Raw genomic sequence first — 12,446 nt, 5'->3', positions numbered from 1 at the left:
TCTAGAAAGGAAGGGGTTCAGAAAGTGGGTGAAATTGGTGAAAGAGATTAAGAAGTATAAACCTTTAGCTATGTAATAAAATAAGTCACAGGGATGTAATATACAGCATAAGGAATATGGTCAATAATATTGCAATAACTGCATTACTAGACTTATCATGGTGATCAGTTCATAATATATGAAAATATCAGATCATTATGTTATATACCTGAAATTAACACAATATTGCATATCAATTATATTTCATATTTTAAAATTTACCTAAGTGATATCATAGTATATATATTCTGAAACTTTCTATTCAATGATTTGATATTATGGTTGGAGATTTGTAGGGAGATCTGGTATATTTTATAAATTATATATTATATTTCATCTGTTTTAACTAACTGTACGGTATTGTAACTATTATTATACCACAGCTTATTTATCCTCTTGGGGCATTTAGTTCCAACTTTTGCTATTTCAATTTTTCACTATTAAAATTCTTATACTTACATATTTGTATTTTCTCCTTGAGCACAAGTGGGAAATTTCCTCTGAGATTTATGTCTAGACATTTTGCAGTACATCTTAACATTTTTTTCCCTAAAGAGGGAATTAAAATATCTGCCGAGTGCATGGAACAGCTGTTTGGAAGAGGTAACTTCATGAATGGGATTTTCCAGGTGGCACTAGTGGTAAAGAATCTGCCTGCCAATGCAGGAGATGCAGGAGACACAGGTTCGATCCCTGGATTGGGAAGATTGCCTGCAGGAGGACATGGCAACCCACTCCAGTATTCTTGCCTGAGAAATTTCATGGAGAGAGGAGCCTGGCGAACCACAGCCCATGGGGTCACAGAGAGTCAGACACATTGAATGACTAAGGGACTGCATGCATGCATTTCAATGCATGCACACAACCTCATAAATATAAAAATGCTTTGTAAATTGCTCACATTGCACAAATATACGGCATTATCTTTCACAACTTAATACAGTGGTCTTTTCAATGTGGGTTACTGGAGATCTTATATTTAGAGGACTATCAGCTTTTTTACAATGATAATATCTTTATTATCAGAGAATGAAAAAATTTTAAATTACTTCTAAAATAAAACTGAGGAAATTACCTGGTGGTTACAACTCTGTACTCTCATTGCTGGAGGCTGGGTTCAATTTCTTGTTGGGGAACTAAAATCCTTCAAACCTTAAGGTGTGGCCAAAAATAAATAAATCAAAAAGAAAACAAAATTGAAACATGAGGATCACAAAATACTTTTAAGTCAACAAGTTCTCCAGATATGAACACATATTGTCGGAGGTCAAGTTCTCTGGAAATTGACACTGAGATGGAATTCGGGGTATAAGATGTTTACCAGGGCTTTAAATATACGCAGAGAAGCAGGATTGGGCAAAAATTGAACTGTGATGTAGCGCCACAAAGTCTTCAACTTGGTCAAGAGCCTGGAAGTGCATGTTGCTCATTAGTGACCCGCGACAGAGTGACAGGGCTGGGTCTTTATTCGCCTGCCTTACTAGGTCACTAGACAAAGGTGTGAACTCAGGTGAGGTGTCTCCCTGCAGCTGTGGCAACCCTGACAACTAGAAGTTGTTTACTGACACCTCTCCCTGCCGTGGGGCAGCATGTCCAACCTTTCTCGAAGGGAGGTCCTGGGTTATGCATCGTCGTGTCTACTGTAGTCCACTCCTTGTGCTGTGGGATTCATTCTTCAAGGGCATTTTTCCAATAGTGGCCTCTCTTGGTAAGGTGTATTTCTGAGGGATAAATTCTGCCCCCCATCTCTGGCATTGGTCTCCAGCTACAGCTGACTCACATACCTTCCCTCCTTCACTATCTATTCTCTATCTTCCTCTCCCTTGGCCACCACCTCTTCTGGCCTTGGAGTCTTACCCAGTAGCTTGACCTAGGCTCTTGTCACTGAGGGGCCTGAGCCCTGCTCACCAATCCCTTCTCATGCCAGGCTCTTCTACCTGTCCATTTACAGTCACGATTAGGCAATGGAATGCTAAGATATATTCAAGGAGATCATCTGAGTTCTACACATATTTCTCCTGCCCATTGTGTAATAGTAGCCTGCTAGGCTCCTTTGTCCATGGGATTTTCCAGGCAAGAATACTGGAATGGGTTTCCTTCTCCAGGGGATCTTCCCGACCCAGGAATCGAACCTGGGTCTCCTGTATTGCAGGCAGATTCTTTACCGACTGAGCTATGAAGGAAGCCTAATAATAGCCTTACCCTCTCCTGATGACCAGGGTCAATTATCTCTGCCAAAATGGTGACTTCTTGCTTGCTAGTACCTGGACACAAGAAGCCCAAAGTGCCTGGGCAGCATCTGAAGCTTATGATTCAATGCACTCCTGCTGGGTCTCCTGGAACAAGCGAGTGGTCTTTGGGGCCAAGGACCTCTAACCCTGCAAAGTTTATGGGTGTGGGGACGGGAAACACAAAATCCCCCAGAAGCAGTCATTGGGAACAATAGTAAGTGAGGTCATTTGGACTTATTTATTTTTCCTATTGGGGTCACAAAGTCATCTGAAGACTTCAGTTCAAGGTACACATATTTTTCTCTGGAGGCCACATCCTCACAGAGAAAACTTTCAGAGTTGACCCTTCAGCCCTGTCTTCAGCAGGGTGTTCCAGGACCATCAGACTGGCAGTTTCCGGGTGGTACGATCCGTGGAATCCAGTCATGGCCCCTTTCCACACCTCTTTTCCTACTGAGTTGATCTCCTGGTCTGACACAATACTATCTGGGATCTGGTGCTGCTGACTCACACACTCTGTAAGTCTCTAGACAGTGGTGCTGGGTGAGACTCTGCAGGAAGGAAAGCAGAGCTTGTACCCAAAACCTATGGGAGCAAACTGCCCACCTTTCCAAAATGGAAAGGGCCTAATGTGGCAAACTTTCTGTTCAGGGCCAGTTGGTCTCAATGAGAAACAATGTCTCATCAGGGGCTGGTATTGGTCTCTGTTGCAGGCACATTAGACATTGGATAGTAGCAGCTAGGTCAGTCATGCTAAGTGTTGGAAGAACAGTTAATTCTGACTTTGCACAGTTCCAATAGACACAAACCTCCTTATCATGACTTAGTTATATCACATCAGTCCCATAACAACGTGGTTCAAATTTCAGTTATTACAGTGTATTGTGTGTGCGGTGCTAAGTCAATTCAGATGTGTCCAACTCTTTGCAGCCTCATGGACTGTAGCCTGCCAGGCTCCTCTGTCCATGGGATTCTACAGGCCAGAATACTTGAGCGGATTGCCATGCCCTCCTCAAGGGGATCTTCCCGACCCAGGGACTGACCCCAGGTCTCCTGCATTGCAGGCAGATTCTTTTCTGTCTGAGCCACCAGAGGAGCCCATAACCGTGTATCAATCATACATAACTGCATAGGGTACAAAGCTCCCTGTTAGCTCTTTGGTTTACGAGTCACTATGTAAATTGATGATGTGTATCATGATTGGGAATCAGTCACATCATTTCTTTCAAAGTTGGTTGGTGACTGGTCACAGCACATCTTTGTTCAGCTCACACAACATAGCTAAGCATCTAGTTGTGTTTCCTGTTTCTTTGTAAATAAATCCATGTGACAGTTTATAAGAATGAACACCAGAAAGAGGAATTGGCCAACAAAGATAAAAGTGCAGCAAAAAAATCCAAAAAGTGGTAACAAACTGCAAGTGAAATTTGAATGGAATGAAGTTGTAGAGAAAGCAGTTGACTGTGGGAACTTGGACACACGGCCCTTTGGAAGACCTTACATGGGAAGCAGAGGAACTCAGGGAGGACAGACCTAGTGAGGTAACTGAGAGAGTGGTTGCAAATAAAGATGAAGATGTTACAGAGGAGGTGGACCTCCAAAAATCTCATGTTGAAGCAACTCTTGGAAAATTTTCACAGTATCAAAAGCGTAAAAGATCATATGTTGGAAACTGATCCAGACTTAGTAAGGTATGCAATTCTCCATAGAGGCATAGACAAGACACTCTCTCCATATGAAAAATAACGTAACAAGAACATGAGAACTGTCCAAACTAGTTCTGTTAACTTTACTTAAGAATTTTCAGTGTTTCTAATATTTTAAGTTGTAGCGTACGAAGCAAATATTAGTTGCCCCGTTGTTTTTCACTTCCCTATAGTAAATCTGTTTTAATATTCCATCTGCAAACCAATTGAAGAACCCCGAAAAGCTAGAGAACAAGCCTAACAGCATCCATCTCATCTGAGACTGAAAAAAGTCACTTATTCATACATTTTTGGAAAAAAGCCATTCTTCTCTATTACTTAAGATGAATACTTACAAAGAGGATAGACGTTTATGTTTCCTTCTTTTGCAGTCTCCTAGTAAAAAAAAATCTTGAATGATTTTTTCCTTTCCAGTTTTGTTGGAAAAGCAGAGTCATCCAGTAAGCCCTGTTACTAATATACAGTTAAACTGTACAAAATTAAACACATCCCACATGACTGTCATGAGTTCCTCCGAAAAGTTGAATCATATATACAAGAGCAATCTACCCCCCCGGCCCAGAAGAATAACAGAGACATGGAGAACGAGAGGAAGTCTTGCTGCTAGAGACCCAGCAGGAAGGGAGCTTGGAGGCTAGCCATGACCTAGATTCCTATCATGCTGAAATAATAAAATGATTTCAGTCAGCCCACAAATGTTTACTTAGCATCTTCAGTGTTGTCTCTAAGGTTGCACACGGTTCCGAGGGGAAGCTGAGGTATCCATATGGAAATAAAACATAGGAAAATCAGAACTCTCTGCTGTTTCCTTTAAAAGGCTTCTCCATTTTCAAGGTCACCCTGGCAGATGCTGTCAGTGTGGTTCTGGGGGTGCTTTCCACCAGCAGCCAGACCTTCTCTGCCATTGCTTTACCTGTTGCTCCTAAGAGAACCAGCTTTCCCTGGTGATTCTTCCCCCTGCACAACCCCCAAGAGCAACCCTTAATCAATGACTGACAGACATGAGGATATAAACGTTCCCTCCCCTTTCCTCTAATGGAACAACGCTGAGATGTGACCCAGCCCCTCTTCGAATCACCTCTGCTCCGTGTCACTTCCTTACTTGGTCCTCTTTTCTTTCCTGCCCCACTTCCTAACTCTCCAAGTGATTTTTCCTGAGAATACTCCCTAATGTGTCATTTTCCAATGGATATTCCTTGTCTCAGAATCTGCTTCCAGGGACTACAAATGGAAAACCATCAATTCTGTAATAATAAAAATAATTATCATTACTTATTATTGTTATTGTAATCACCCTTTTCTGACCACCTTCTGTGTAGACCACCTTCTGTGGGCATCAGAGAATCACAGTTAAAATCTCAGATCTATTACCGACTCTTTTGATTTCAGACATGTTATTGAGCCTCTCTTGTCTAAATTTCCTCCTTTGTAAAACATGCAAAATAACCTCTCTCTGTCTCTCCAGGATATGAAGTGCCTCTTTTTATATGGGTGTGGGTTGGGGGCCTGGCACTCAGAGAAGCGAGCCAGGTCAGTGCTTTGGTATCCAGTGAGGCTGCAGCCAAACGACCTGCCCACGTGGCTATCACTGATGGCGGGAACCACAGAGTGAAAAAAATTATTTCCAAACCTGGCTGATCAGTGGGACCAGAGAAGTGGCATTTTTCTGTATCTCTCATGAAACTAGAGCCTTGACAGTTTTGTAAGCACCCATTGACACCTCGGAGAACACAGCTAGGTCAGCTCCCAGAGAGGGTGGGGGATTGGTAAAGGACACAGTGCACGAAGGGCAGAAGAAGGTGAAGGGGAGGGAGTGGAACAGGCACAAAATGTAGCATTTAAGCCTGACAGCGAGGAGGAAAGGGGGCCTAGACCAGCGGCTAAAGATGCCAGAGTAGGATGGGATGGGAACCGGAAGGCCTAGGGCATAACTGAAATAGATGGAACTGGATGGGGACTCAACACAGAAACACACCCAAGGTAGAGAAGCTTCCCCCAAATTTTCACTTGCTTCCTAACTGCCAGCCAATATGGTCAGAAACTTATGGCTAAAAAATTCACAACACATCCTGTCTGTGTAGGAAGAACCTTCCCTGGCCAGCTGCGATGACTAGAATTGCTATGATTAACCAAGTCATTTGATTAAGGCAAGATTTCTTAACCTGAACCCACATTCCAAGGACCTTGAATTCAGGGAATGCATGAACTTGGAGGAGGGGAAAATTGAATTTTTATTTTCACTCTCGTCTAACTGAAATTTTAATTTTGAATGTAGAGAACAAAACTTAGCACTACCTAAGACTTGGTCACTGATAAAAATCATAGATATTTTCATATAATATTATAGCTGCTGTGACTATTTCAAAACACTATGTATACTCATCCTACTTTGACATTAAGAATACCTTTAGGACTTCCTTGATGGCACAATGAATAAGCATTTGCCTGCCAGTGCAAGGAACAGGGTTCAATCCTTGGTCCGAGAAGATTCCACATACTGTGGAGCAACTAAGCCCGTGCCCCAAACTATTGAGCCTGTGCTGGAGAGCCCGTGAGCTGCAGCTACTGAAGCCCACTCGCCTAGAGCCTACACTCCACAATAAGAGAAACCACCGCAATGAGAAACCCAGGCAACAAAGGAAGTGTAACCTCCACTCACCACAACTAGAGAAAGCCCGTGCAAAGCAACCACAACCCAGGACAGCCAAAAATTAAAGGAAAAAAACAAATAAAAAGAACACGAATAAACCTGCCTCTAGACCTTATTTTCTAATGTATTCATAAAGAAGAACATGTATGTTTTCTATTTCACATTTTAAAGCACAGTTTGAGAACAGTATTTCAATATGATTGGTTTCCTTTTTATTTTATGCCTTTGAAACCATTACTCTGTTCTGAAAGGGGCTTCCCAGGTGGCGCTAGTGGTAAAGAACCCTCCTGCCAATGCAGGAGAACTAAGAGATGCTGGTTCAAACCCTGGGTGGGGAGGATCCCCTGGAAGAGGAAATGGCAACCCACTCCAGCATTCTTGCCTGGAAAATCTCATGGGTAGAGAAGCCTGGCGGGCTATAGTCCAGGGGGTTGCAGAGTCAGATATGACTAAAGTGACTTACCACACTCTTCTGAAGAGGGGTCCATGGAAGGAGGGAAAAAAAAATTAAGATACTGCAAGTCACAGATAAAAGCTCTCATGAGTGATGGTTATCATTTCAACATTCATCAGATGAGCTTCATTTCCCAGTGAAGTAACAGTACTACAGAAAAAGTGAATATTGATGAGCAAAAGAGATGAGAAAGAGATGCAGCAGAGGACAGAGCTGGGTGTTGGCCCCACATCCAGGCTGTCTTCCGCACCCTGGAAGGAAGTTTTAAGAGAAAGCCAGAGGATCTGTTGCCACAACAAACAGACAAACGACAACCAGCTTTCCGGCTGCCAAGTCATTTTGGATTGAGGGATGGGTCAGTCAAAAGGTGGGTGTTCATTCAAAATACAGAATCTCAGACCTTAAATTGAGCCTGAGGATCTGTATTTTTCTTTAAGAAAATAATTTTTATTTATTTATTTCTGTGGCTCTGCTGGGTGTTTGTTGCTGTGTGGACTTTTCCCTAGTTGCAGAGAGCATGGGCTTCTCACTGCGGTGGCTTCTCTTGTTTTGGAGCACAGGCTCTAGAGCATTCGGCCTTCAGTAGCTGCGGTGCACAGGCTTAGTTGCCCCGTGGCATCTGGGATCTTCCTGGACTGGGGATCGAACCCATGTCTCGTGCATTAGCAGGTGGATTCTTTACCACTGAACCAGCAAGGAAGCCCAGATCTGTACTATTTAATAATCATCCCAGGTGATCTGGGGATAAAATGTAAGTTGGGGGTCTTGCCTACATCAAAATGTTGGGACAGAAGAAAATGCTGTGACTTTCCAAGAGTAGCTCATCTGTCCTTGTCATACTAATTTATACTCTTATATTCCTTGAGAAATGGAGATTACAATCCCTGTGGTTTATAATCCAGCCCCTTGCTGGGGCAGGCAGTGACTGGGGGCCAGGGCTCCATTTCTAGGAATTTTAAATCTTGTCTTTCATAAATGTGTGATGCCATATTTTTCAAAGCAGTAGGTCACACTTTACTTGGACGAAATGAGCTGTTTTAAGTAGGTCTGCGTTCTAACCACTCTTCTCATCTCAGTGAAATATTTACTTATTAACATATACTTATGTAAATTGTAACAGACACTTATGTAAATCATACTTAGGTCCTAACCTTAGTGTAACTGAATGCAGTTTGGAGATTTGGGGGGAAGTGCTGAGAAGTAAATCTCTTTGAAACAGCAGGTTTCAAAGAGAGATTTCTATTGCTGATTTCCCAGAGTTGGAATGTAAGGACTGTGATAGATTCAGCTTGAAAGCCATGTATTTAACATTTCTCTGCAGTAACTGTCTCTTAAATTGCCTTTTGGTTTGAGAAGCAGCAAGAACAAATACAGCACGAAGGGGGAGTTTTGTTGTTTATTTTAAAGGGGATGAAAATGAATGAAGAGCTTCTGCTCACCAGGAAAGAGCTTTCTCTGTTTAGACTCCCACATGATTTTGTACCTCTGGTCACACCGGAAAGTTCTTTTTTTTCCTAATGCTGTCTGAGTTCTGCATTTTGGTGCCCAGAACAAGGAAGTGTGGGATATACAAGACACACACATAATAGATATATAAAGAACAAGTGGGCTTCCCTGGTGGTTCAGTGAGTGATAGAGTCAGAGCCTGAACCAGGATAGTGGCTAGAAGAACAGAAGGAAGGGGCATGTGTGAGAGAAATTATGCAAGAGGACTTGTTAGGACTAGGAGCTAAGTGAAAATCATAAAGAAAATAAAGAGGATCTCAAGGTCTTCATCTTGATAAAATTATGGTATCATTTCCAGAAAAAGAAGATGGTTTACAGATGTGAATTGGTGGTTCTGACTTGGAACACATTGCTTTTGATTAGAGTGAAATATCTAGGTGAAAGTGTCCTCTAAGCAGTTGCAACATGGGAGGAGTAAATGGCTGAAACTCTCGCTGAATGGAAGAAATGGAGAATGGAGTGTTCATTCTTTGGAAAGACCCCTCTTTTGTGGGTGGAGGAGGGAAGGAGCCATTGAAGGAGAGGGTGGACAAGTTGGATGAGCGAGAAGAAAAGCGATGTAATAAGCAAGTGTCAGGTAAGCCGAAAGAGGAGATAGACTGAAGCCAAGGAATAAGGGGTGGTCAACAAGAGAGAGGACAGGACTTCCCTGGCGGTCCAGTGGTTCCTCTGCGCTTCCACTGCAGCAGGTGCAGGCTCAATCCCTGGTCAGGGAGGAGCCCACATGTGGCAGAGTGTGGCAGGAGATAAAAAAAAAAGAAGAGAACAGTGTCGGCCACCAGATATTTGTGGGGCCCACTCTCATTCTCCTTACCTTCCTGTTTCTGGATGGCTCATAAGGAGGTCATGGGGGCTTAGGAGAAAGACGGTAGCTCTGTGGAGCAAAGACTATAGGTCTTACACTTGTGTTTTTATTCATAAATAAATCTGATCACGGCCGGTGGCACCATCTTGGAATATAGCAAATCCACCATCTTGATTTTTCACATCATTGTCAACATCATCGTGAACTGACATTTTCTGAGCATCAGTGAGGGTGCTTTGGCTGCAAGTACAGAAACACATACTCAAACCAGTGTTAACAATAAATTGGAACACTGAGGTAGACAACCAACAATGCTTGGTTGATCAGTGGCTCAACAAAGCAAGGACCCAAGTTATTTCTATTTCTTTTCCCTGCTATATTCAGTGGAAGCTTTTTCCTCAGGGAAGTAAAAAGATAACTGTAGCAGTTCCAGGTATCACAGCAGAAGTCCATTGTAACTCTTTGGAGGAAAAGAGAGACCCCCTTTTCCTGTCACTTTCTTCTCTAGCAGTGAGGAATCCTCACAGAAGCTTCCAGCCACCTTCCCCTCATGCCTCACTGGCCAGAATTAGGTCACTTACAAATTCACAACACGGTCATTGGTGACGGAAATGGCACTGCCTTCAGAGGCAAGAGACCCATTTCTCACCATTTCCACTGAAACTGCTGCCTATATGGTAGGGTCCCTAAACAAAACTGAATTCTGTTAGAAAGGCGAAAGGAGTTGAATGGGGGGTACGTTATCAGCCTCTGGGATTACAAAGAAATGTTTACATAGTACAGTGTTGGACTCGTGTAGGAACCTAAACATATTGGTTACATAAAAATTATATAGTATTACACTCTAAGTCTTAAATGAGTAATAGAGCCAGGCCATGGAGGTTCAGAAGAAGGACTGCTAATGGGTTCTAGTTCAATGATTTAGTAAATATAGTGTTGGAAGTGTTAGTTGCTCAGTTGTGCCCGACTCTTTGCGACCACATGGACTGAAGCCTGCCAGGATTTTCCAGTTAAGGGTGTCGGAGTTGCCATTAGAGTTAAGGAAATTGGCTTGCCATTTCCTTTTCCAGTTGATATTGGAGTTAAGGAATTTGGCTTGCCATTTCCTTCTCCAGGGGATCTTCCCAACCCAGGGATCAAACTGGGGTCTCCTGCACTGCAGGCAGATTCTTTACCAACTGAGTTAGAGGTTCTATTAAATGCAGATACTCAGACCACAGCTCCCAGAATTCATATTCAATGTTTTTCATTGGTCTCAGTTATTTGAATTTTCCACAGGAATCTTAGGAATTTCCAGGACAAGCTCTATTCGTGTTAGGCAGAATAGCTCTAAGGGTGTGGTTGTGGCAAGTAGGCAAAATTAAAAAAAAAAAATTTAATGAATCATCAAAGTAAACTAGCAGTTTACTTTCTGATATTGTAAGGTGGTTGCTAGGATCCACAGTTCTTATCAAAGAGTCATGTGTACAAAGGGAACTTATGCAACATTTCCCTTCTGGGCCTAAAACTGACTGATGAGGAAAGGGTGAGTATGTCTTAGCAATTAAACAGTGTTTCCAAGTTTGAAGATACCTGTTTATTTTAGAGTACAATCACATAGAATTATCAGGGTGCATATTAATAAAGAATGGAAAACATTGACTCATGTTTATCCCTCCCCAACCCCAATTTTCCCACCTTAAATTTCTTTATAATTTATCATACCCCACAAACTTATAGGTCCTGGGAGAGACTAGTCTTTCCTCCTTGATTGAAAAATTTATGTTTATGGAAAGAAAATATTCGTTTGCTACAGCTTTTCTTTAACTGTCTAAAGTGAAGAAATGAAGTCTAAATTTCAACCAACAGCTTCACTCATGCTTGCTTTCATGTTGCCAATGCCATTTTCATTTATATCCCATTAATATTTATCCCCCTCTGTTAATTCACCCTCTTACTTCTGAGGTGTAGTCACTCCCTTTGCTTGGGGTGTACATGTGTACATGTTACGTATTTTATTTTCTCAAAGAATGCACTCGTATTGACACACCATTTTGGATTGGATATTTGTAAAGCCTAGTTGGAAAATGTATAAAATTATCATAATCATTACAACATTTATATGTAGCAAGTCTAATTTCAAAATCAGGTTAGGAACTTTATATTTTTTCCAGGATCATGAGGTAGTGGAGTCAGGAAAGAAAAAAACAAAGATTTGGTATGCCATGGTGGATTTGGTGGTATCATATAAACTAGATTTGATATTTTTTTTACTATTTTTTTTAACCAGTAAGATCACTTCATATCCCTTCATACAGTATTAGCTATATCTATGTGCTCTGTAAGTAAATCGATGCATTGGGGGTATTACTAATGTCAGGGATTGTTTTGATGCAATCTGGTATTTAGTGATACTTTAACTGTTTTCTTTCTTTTTTTTTTTTGCTTTTGATACTTTGACTTTTGAAGGTGAAAATTCTACAAGTTTTAAGTGTTTGTATGAGTAGAAAATAGGTTATGATCATTCACTTGCTTCTTAAGACACAGTTTGTGTTCAGCTTCTTCTTAAAGAGGGTTTTTAAGGTGGACCATTTTAGAAGTCTTTATTGAATTTGTTACAACATTGCTTCTGTTGTTTATGTTCTGTTTTTTTGTCTACAGTCACATGTGGGATCTTAGCTCTTAGATCCCTGACCAGGGAAGGATCCCTCAACCCGTTCCCCTTAATTGGAAGGGGGAATCTTAACCACTGGACCATCAGTGAAGTCACATGTGCAGTTTATGAGGCAGGTATCTTCTGGAGTCTCAGGGCTCTGTTCTCATCTATGAGACCAATAAGCAGGGAGCAGATATGAGGCCCTCCAGGTCCCCATGCTGAGATTAATCCTGTGCCTGACTGGTAACTGTTTCAGTAACTTGGCTGCAGCCTTTTTGAGATTCAACCCCCTTGTTTATGTTCCAGTTCTCTTCATAAATAATAATGATCATTATAGCTAGCAGTTTGTGGAAAGTCACTGGATGCCAGGGACTTGCTTAAATGCATTATCTCATTTAATTCTCCTAATAAGCCCATTGA

This window comes from Dama dama, chromosome 21, assembly GCF_033118175.1.
Source record: "Dama dama isolate Ldn47 chromosome 21, ASM3311817v1, whole genome shotgun sequence".
Classification (NCBI taxonomy): Eukaryota; Metazoa; Chordata; class Mammalia; order Artiodactyla; family Cervidae; genus Dama; species Dama dama.
This window is presented reverse-complemented; position numbering follows the sequence as displayed.